Source organism: Protopterus annectens, chromosome 7.part0, assembly GCF_019279795.1.
Source record: "Protopterus annectens isolate FY-2018-M chromosome 7.part0, PAN1.0, whole genome shotgun sequence".
NCBI lineage: Eukaryota > Metazoa > Chordata > Ceratodontiformes > Protopteridae > Protopterus > Protopterus annectens.
Window position 1 is genome coordinate 180,787,824 of NC_056739.1, and position 10,000 is coordinate 180,797,823.

The following is a 10,000-nucleotide window of genomic DNA, read 5'->3' on the forward strand; positions in this document are numbered from 1 at the left end:
TGCACATACTGTTTTGCCTTAATCCAGGCTTTGGTGACATTATCAAAAAAGTCCACCAGGTTTAATAAACATGATTTACCATTAACAAAGCCAAATTGGGTCAGGTCTAGACTTTGAAGGCCACCTATATCTTTGTTGATAAGGTATATGATGGTTCTCTCCATGGCCTTTCAGATAATGCTGGTTAGGTTTATGGGTCTATAGTTTGCAGGATCTGTTGATGGACCACCTTTGTGCAAGGAAATTACTTTTGCTGTTTTCCACTCTGCTGGACAAAGCCAATACTCATAATGTGGTTGAAGACAGTGCCAAATGGATCTGCTAGGTCCTATTTCAGACCATCCTGGGATGTTATCCAGTCACATAGAGGCTGTGTTTTTGGCCACAGAGAGTGCAGTTATGACCTGCTCTTTGGAGATACTAGGTGGAAGACTGGTGACAGATATGCTTTGGGGTACGTCTGGTGGGGACAGGTGGGTGAAGTTTGCACTAAATCTGTCTGCTAGCAGGTTGGTGATATCCTCAGGGTTAGTATGAGTGGTACCATCCGCTACCAGTTAAGCACAAAGCTGGTCTTCCCTTTTAGATTTTTGATGTAGCTAAAGAATGCCTTGTGATTATCCATAGCTAGTGATTCTGGTTTAACTTTGTAATTGGCTTTAGAGGACTTTACAAGATATCTAATTTGCTTGATCAGGCTGTGGAGGGTGTCCTTCCTCTGCTGAGTCAGTTCCCTGTTGTTCTTAGACATTAGTTCCTTCCTCTTACTGTATGACCTATTTATGCTTGATGTCCACCAGGGGTGGAATATTTTTTGTGAGGACCTTGTTTTGATCTATTCAGGTACAGCCAAGTCTATACATCTGTATAGGTGTTTATACAGGGCATTTGTGCACATGTCTGTATAGGAGTCATTGTTGACAGGGGTAACAGGGGGGTTGAAACCATTTATGCCATTGCTTAGAAGGCTATTGTTTGCTTTGGAGAAAATTGTCATCCTTTTTGCTCTTGAGAGGGGTCAGGTATGATTGTTACTTCAAACGACACTGATTTATGATCAGATCTTACCATGGAGGGCAACACACAGGGGGTAGACACCCCTTATGTTGATGTGCACTAAGTCTAGTACATTCTGGCCCCTTTTGGGGGTGCAAACTATCTGTTCCAGAGCATTTGCATTAACAAAGTCCAGGAACCTTAGGGCAAGCGTGTCTGTGCTTATATATGACTACCAGTTGATGGAAGGATACTTGAATTCACCCATGACCAAGGTGTTTGGCTGTATAATGAGTGACTCAAGTAGGTCCAGGTAGACATAGTGGTTCTCCTGGTTCATGGTGGGAGACCTATAGCTAACAATGATATGGAAGGGGGTTTACCTACAGTTAGTTGGACTTGGAGGAGCTCTAGGGAGTCATACTCTTTGACCAGTCTTGAGGTGTCTTTTTCTTCTTTTTCGGCTGTTCCTATTAGAGGTCGCCACAGCGGATCATCTGTTTCCATTTCTTCCTGTCCTCTGCATCTTGCTCTGTCACACCAACCAACTGCATGTCCTCTCTCACCAGATCCATAAATCTTATCTTAGTCCTTCCTCTTTTCCTGTTACCTAGCAGCTCCATCCTTAGCATCCTTTTCCCAATATACCCAGCATCCCTTCTCAGCACATGTCCACTCCAGTGCAATGTCATCTCTCTGGCTTTGTCTCCAAACCGTCCAACCTGAGCTGACCCTCTAATATACGTATTCCTAATCCTGTCTATCCTTGTCACACCCAGTGCAAATCTTAACATCTTTAACTCTCCTACATTCAGCTCTGACTCTTGCCTTTTTGTCAATGCCACTGTCTCTAACCCATGTAACATAGCTGGTCTCACTACCCTCTTGTAGACCTTCCTTTTCCCTCTTACAGGTACCCGTCTGTCACAAATCACTCCTGACTCTCTTCTCCACCCATTCCACCCTGCCTGTGCTCTTGTCACCTCTCTTCCACACTCACCATTACTCTGAACTGTTGATCCCAAGTACTTAAATTCCTCCACCTTCACCAACTCTATTCCCTGCATCCTTACCATTCCTCTATCCTCCCTCTCATTCACACACATATATTCTGTCTTAGTCCTGCTAACCTTCATTCTTCTCCTTTCTAGAGCATATTTCCACCTCTCCAGGGTCTCCTCAACCTGGTCCCTACTCTCTCTACAGATCACAATGTCATCTGCAAACATCAAAGTCCACTGGGGCTCCTGTTGGATCTCGTCTGTCAACCTGTCCATCACCACTGCAAATAAGAAAGGGCTCAGAGCTGATCCTTGATGTAATTCCACCTCCAACTTAACTGCATCCATCACTTCCACTGCAGATCTCACCACTGTCACACTACCCTCATACATATCCTGTACCACTCTTACATACTTTTCTGCCACTCCCGGCTTCCTCAAACAATACCACAACTCCCCTCTAGGCACCCTGTTGTATGCTTTCCCACAAAGACACAATGCAGCTCCTTCTGACCTTCTCTATATTTCTTCATCAACACTCTCAGGGCAAACATCGCATCTGTAGTGCTCTTTCCTGGCATGAAACCATACTGCTAATCACTAATCATCACCTCCCTTCTTAACCTAGCTTCCACTACTCTTTATCCTAACTTCAAGCTGTGACTGATCAATTTTATCCTTTTGTAGTTAATACAGCTCTGCACATCACCCTTATTCATAAAGATAGGTACCAAAACACTTTTTCTCAACTCCTCAGGTATCTTCTCACTTTCCAACATTTCACTGAACAATCTGGTTGAAAACTCCACTGCCATTTCTCCTAATCACCTCCATACTTCTACTGGTATGTCAGCTGTGACAATAACCTTTCCATTCTTCATTCTCTTCATAGCTGTCCTTACCTCCTCCTTGCTAATCTGTTTCACTTCCTGATTTACTATCACCACATCATCCAACCTTCTCTCTCTCTCTCTCTCTCTCTCTCTCTCTCATTCTCTTCATTCTTCAGCCCCTCAAAGTACTCTTTCTATCTGTTCAACACACTCTCTTCACTTTTGAGTACATTTCCCTCATTATCCTTTATCACCTTTACCTGCTGCACATCTTTCCTAGCTCTGTCCCTCTGTCTAGCTAATCAGTACAGGTCCTTTTCTCACTCTTTAGCATCCAACCTTTCATACAACTCTTCATATGCCTTAGCCTTAGCCTTCGCCACCGCTCTCTTTGCCATGCGGCTCATCTCCTTATATTCCTGTCTACTTTTTTCATCTCTTTGACAATCCCACTGAAGTGTATTTGTCTTTAAAGAAGATGGATATACTTCCGCCTTTGGTTCTTTCATGCTCTGAGGTCTCAACGTGTGGAAAGCATTGCAGCCTTGCATGGTTAGGGGGCTTTCTGCAGCCTTGAACCATGTCTCTGTGACAGAACAGACAATGGCATCTTCCACGATAAGGAGTGCTTCCAGTGAGTGCAGTTTTCGATTTAGACTTCTAGCATTAAGCAGCATAACCTTGAGTTTGTTTATACTGGATTTTTTTGCATCAGGAATTTTGTTAAGACATTGCATAAAAAAGGCACTATGGGGGAGACAAGTGCCTTTGCTAGTAACTGAAAGCCAAGAGGTAACAGGTGAAGACCATCTCTGGCAAAGCAGTGTGGTCTGTCGACCATATCTTTCCAGACTGACAGATACTGGATCCCCCTGGACTTGACACCAGAAGTTAAGCCAATTATTGAAGTCAATCATTTTTTGTTTATATTGAAGCATAATCCTGGGTGAAGGTAAAATGCTGCTTAGGGCTAGGGGCATACCTTCCTGGGACACATAATATGAGAGCTTAGTCATGTCTCTCTTCATATAGTCCAGTGAGGTACGTCTCAGGTCATTCTCGCCAACATGGGCTGTGACAGAGTCATAATGGTACTTCTTGTTGAGAGATTTGGATGCATGCATGACCTGATGGATCCTGGCACCAGACAGGTCCACTGACCATGACCTTCTCCTTGTCCAGCCTGTTGAGGGGGACAACTGTGTGTCTCACTATGGAGTCACCTATGACAAAGACATTTGGTTTTGAGGGGTTTTGTCTTAGCAGCTTATTGGCTGAGACATTGTTGTGTGCATTATTGTGTGTAGTGGATTCTGTTCAGTCTGCAGTGTGCAGCAGGTTTGTGCTTTGCCGGACTCTGATCTTTAGGTAGGCTTCTCCGCATATGTGGGTTTGTGTTTTGTAATCTTGTGATGTGCAAGAGGTGAATTGTGTGTGCTTTCAAGTCCTGAATGTAGTCATAAAGACTTAAATAAAAAAAAGTAACACACATTCAGAAGCTGTGTAGCTGAAGCACTTGATGTCCTTAAGGGGTCATTTGCATATACCACGGGCCTCCATTACAGGATGTTTAAGGTATCACTCAGTGAAATCTCTAGCTTGACTGTGTTTTTCCTTGCAGGTTTTACTGTGTGTGTGTGTGTGTGTGTGTGTGTGTGTGTGTGTGTGTGTGTGTGTGTGTGTGTGTGTGTGTGTGTGTGTGTGGATATTGATGATATATATATATATATATATATATATATATATATATATATATATATATATATATATATATATATCAAAAAAAAAAAAAAAAACAATAAAAAACAAAAATGTGTGGCAAAGTACAGCAGAAAAAGCAGGCAACACATTTGTAAAATCACAACCAATAATAAAAGGTGAGTGCTTTCACAATTAAAATTGCTTCATCAGACCTTAATACACATCACTTCCTTTTATAGTATTAAACATTCAAACAAACCAATCAGAAGACATTAAATTGTTTAAAGAGACAAACTCATTAGTTATAGGCATGTAAAAATAAAATAAAAAATAGTAGAAAGTACATAGACTATATCATTATTTCTTGAGCTTCCTATCCCTTAGTCTAGCAGTAATGGATATGTGGTCATTAAGTCCTTTGCCTAGATGGGATCTAAGTTTAATAATTCATCTTAGTTCCCTATTTTTAGTTGTATTAGAAATGTCACCCAATCTATTACTCTCAGGTACTAGTTCCAGTACATTAAACTTAAACTGGTGCATGTTCCCTAATTCCAAAATATGTTTTGCTATCGCACTATATGTACGCCCTTTCCTAAAACAATAAACATGATCTCTAATATGCTCTCACAAGCATCTGTTGTTTTTTTTCAACATAAAAAAAATTACAGTGCATACATCAGGCTAAATATATGAGGTTTGTACTATTATAATTTGCATTACTATAAAATTAAATTCACTACCTGTATAAGGGTGCTTAAAGTTTGTCCCTTTATATATATATAATCAAAAATTACAGTGACCACATCTAGTGGTCTCTTGCCCTGAGAGTTGCACCTCAGGATGTAATGCTGCCTTTGGGTAACAACCTGCATTTAAGATTTTTTTGTATTCTTATATACCACATGTGGTCTTTCCCCAACAATCTGAGCTATCTGAGTATCCATTTGGAGAATTTTCTAGTTCCTTTGTAGGATACTTCTTATTGCCTCACTGTCCCTGGTATAGGCAAACATGAAAGAAGCATTAATCTCTGGCTTCCTATGAAAATTATTTTGCATATTAGGCTTAGAAAAATTTGGTCTGGCTCTATCACATCTCATGGCTTTGACATTAACTGCTGTTCTATAAAGTTATTACTCATTTTAGCAAACTCTTCATTCTATCTAGTCTCCCTTTCAGTTAACCTGGAACAGCCCAATGCTTGTCCTTTCAAGATATTATTAAATATATGACTAGGGTGCATGCTAGTTTTATGAAGGTACAATGTACAATGACAATCCTTCGTGTATCTATCTGTATGAAAGTGACCTTCATCATCAATGCTAATCCGAATTGCTAAGAATTCGATTGTATCAGTCGAATATTTTTCTGTGAACCTTAGAAAATCATTACTGCGGTTCATATGGTCAATTAACTCAAGTAGTTTTTGTCCATCACCTGCCGAAAAAATAAAAAGATCATCAACAAACCTTCTATAAAATAATAGATGTTCACCGGTTAGTGGATGTATGAGCATATTTTGAGATTCCCACTCAGTCATCACCATGTTGGCGTAGCTATTGGTGCATGGTGTGCCCATAGCTATGCCTAACATTTGTTGATAATGCATGCCATTAAAAAGAAACACATTATAATGTAAAATTATGTGAAGCAGATCACATATTAAATTTATATGCATTTCAGAATAACAACTATTACATTTAAGAAAACTTCTAACCATCATTATGCCTTGCATATTAGGAATCACTGTAAATAGTGAAGTTACAGCATAGGTTGCCATCAAAGCCCCATTCTCAACTTTGCCATATCCATCAATAAAGCAATAAAAATCCTGTAACATTTGTTTGGTGTCCAGTAAAATATACTCATATTGTTCTAATACAGGTTTTAGCTGCTTCTCCACATAGAAAGATAGTGGCTCAGTTAGCCATCCCCCACCCACCACAGTTGGTCTGAAAGGGGATTGCTGTGGATTCTTGTGGACTTTAAGGAGTCCTTGCATAATTGGAATCAAGGGTTTCTCAACTATAAAATAACTAAATAACTCTTTAGTCAACATACCATTCATAACATGTTGCATCAAAATATTCATAACTCTTTCATTAATGCCATCAATTTCTGATAAATGGATCTGTTTATACACAAGAATATCCTGCAACATCTCAGATATGGATTCAAAATAAAAGTCAGTGTCCATAATTACTATCAGGCCTCCTTTATCTGCAGGCCTTATGACTATGGTAGTATCAGTCTCAAGTGTTCTCAGAGCTGATTTCTCATCAGCTGTGAGATTTTCAAACTTCCTCTCATGATGTTTATGCACAGTTTGATCAAAATACTCATAAAACTCTGACTCACATGCCTTATAAAATGTATCTAATGTAGAATTAAATTGCGGATTAAACATGCTCGGCTTTCTAAACGCAGTATCCCTCAAAATTCATTCAGTATTATCAGCCTTTTGTTGGCCATTGAACATCAATTTTTACTGAATGTTCCTCAATGTTAGTTTAAAGTCAATCAAAGTGTCTACCACATTCACTGATGATTTGTTGTTCTATTGAATATATATATTTATGTTGGATATATATATTTATATATATGGGTCTACTTTGTTCGGTCGAAAACACATTTGGTTGAAATTCACTTGGCTAAGCACACATGACTGAAAGCTCACTTCACTGAAAACTCATTTGGTCGAAACTCATTTCATTGAAAGTAATATATGGCCTTTTCCCCACTGTAGTGCGATCCTGGAGTTAGAAAATAAAGTAAGGGGGGTTAGGGGGCACAGCTCCCCACATTGGGGGATGGAGGGCATAGCCCCCACCTATTTTAAATGTTTTAAACCATAGACATGTACATTGACAAGTGCAATGAACAACTCTTTCCACAAGACAATATAAACTTAAACTATGTGGGGGGCTGTGCCCTCCACGCCCCCCTTACTTTAGATTCTAACTCTACAGTGGGGTAAAGGCCATATATAACTTTCAATGAAATGAGTTTCAACCAAATCAGTTTTCAGTGAAGTGAGCTTTCAGTCAAATGTGCTTAGTGAAGTCAGTTTTGACCAACTGTGTTTTCAACCAAAGTAGACCCATATATATATATATATATATATATATATATATATATATATATATATATATATATATATACACACCATAGTCAGGGCATCCAAAAATCACCAAAACACTGACATATTCAAATCATATACTAAAATACCAGACTTTAATTTGGTTTAAAAAAACAAATAAAACAAATTCATAAGATAAGCACTTTCAGACTTTATATGGATCCTTCTTCAGATCTAAAATCTCCAGTGCTTATGTAACTGGATAAAGGATTCAATATGAGTGCATTAAATGAAACAAGTGAAAGAGTTAGAGAATAACATGTATACTTTAAAGAGATGGAGGTGGCAATGCCTCCATTTGGTCCTCACTACCACATTATTCCAAGAGCCATCCGTGTTCTTAATATGCATACATATGGCCATACATATCTTGAGTTATTGAAAAGATGGCAGTCGATTAACCTGGAGGTAAACTTTCAATATTTTAAATTATTAATTAATTTTTTGAGCAGAATGAATGTGAACTTATTAATGCTGTAGAGAAACTGCAAAGGGAGTTAGAGAACAAGTGCAATGAGGAAGCCTGTGTTAATCGAGTGGAAGATTTATATTTTACAGCAGCTGTGTACGATTCCAAACGTGAACAGCTTAACATTAGGAAACTGCAAAGGGGCTATGCAGATTTTAAAAGTGGCAATGTGTACACCTGGCTACAAAGCAAAGGGGAAGAAAATATTGATGAAATAAGAAGTTATGTACTCACCATAACGTTCCATCTGAGTAGGTAGACTTCATTTGTCTGCACCTTTGGGAATTGGATCCAGCCTCGGATCTGAGCTGGCAATCTTTCACAGCTTAGATCAGAGCTCCTAGCTCCTCCCCTTCACCCATAATCCCCTGCCATCCCTGACTGACCTCAGATCAAGTTTGCCCATAACCAATAAAGCTGAAAAAGGAAACTAACTCCCTTCCTTAAAGGGCAGAGTAAAAACTTCTGGCCAAATAACATCCGAAGGTCAGGGGGAAGGAGGGTGGGACGGTTGCAGACAAATGAAGTCTACCTACTCAGATGAAATGTTATGGTGAGTACATAACTTCTTAATCTGAAGTAGTTAACTTCATTTGTCAGCACCTTTGGGACAGGGTTCCCAGCTACCTGTACCGTGGGCAGCCTTCATGGAAGGATATTCTGGAGCACTGCAGAGCCAAAGGATGCTCTCCCTCTAGAGATAATATCCAATTTATAATGGTTGATGAAGGTATGAGGTGAATCCCAAGTGGCTGCTGAACAAATATCATCCAGGGGTACTCTAGACCGAAAGGCAGCAGAAGTAGACATGGACCGAGTAGAGTGGGCATGGACTCCCTGAGGTGCGGGCCTGCCAGAACTTTCATAAGCCAAAAGGATGCATTGTGAAATCCACCTGGACAAGGTGACCTTCGACACAGATTTACCTAAATTAAATTTGGCAAAGGAGATGAACAACTGGTCGGATTGTCTATGACCAGCCGTTCTATGAATGTAAAAACGCAGCTGTCTATGCACATCTAGAGAATGTAGTTTGTATTCCTCTTTGTTCTGGCATTCAGGAAAGAAAACTGGCAGATTAATGGATTGGTTAATATTTCCTCGGAAGCAATCTTAGGAAGGAATGAGGGACTGGTCCTGAGGTAAACTTTATCCTTGTGGAAGGTCAAGTAAGGAGGTTTTACACATAGGGCTTGAAGTTCAGAGACCCTCCTGGCTGAAGTAATAGCGACGAGAAAGGCTGTTTTCCATGACAATTGTTTGAGATCTGCTGATGCTGCAGGTTCAAAGGGGGGAGCTGTCAAGGCCTGAAGTACTAAAGTCAAATCCCAGGGAGGCACTACTTCCTTTATTGGAGGTCTGAGTAAGAAGGTGCCCTTCAGAAAGGTCTTACATAACTTCGTGGTGATCAATGGACCCAGTTCATGTCCCACGTGGTAATGAGAGATAGCTGCTAGTTGAACTATCACTGTGGAACAGCTAGCCCCCTGATGAAAAAGCCCTGAAAGGAAATCCCGGACGGCGGGCAATGGAGCTGTGAAAGGGTCTAGGTTCTGATGCTCTGCCCAAATAGCGAAACGTTTCCATTTACTCCTATAGACTTTCCTAGTAGAGGGCTTGTGTAGTGCTACTAGGATAGCTTTAACTGGGGAGGAGATACCGGGAGTCCTAGCTACGAGTGGAACTGGAGCAACCAAGCCATAAGCTTGAGATTGTCCAGGTTCGGGAAATCAGATCCGGGAGGGGATCTAGAATCCAAGGTGGATTCACCAGATGAGACCAGAGGTAAGGGAACCAAGCTTGACGAGGCCAGAATGGGGCAATGAGGATCATTTTGCTCCCCAACCGACTGGCTTTC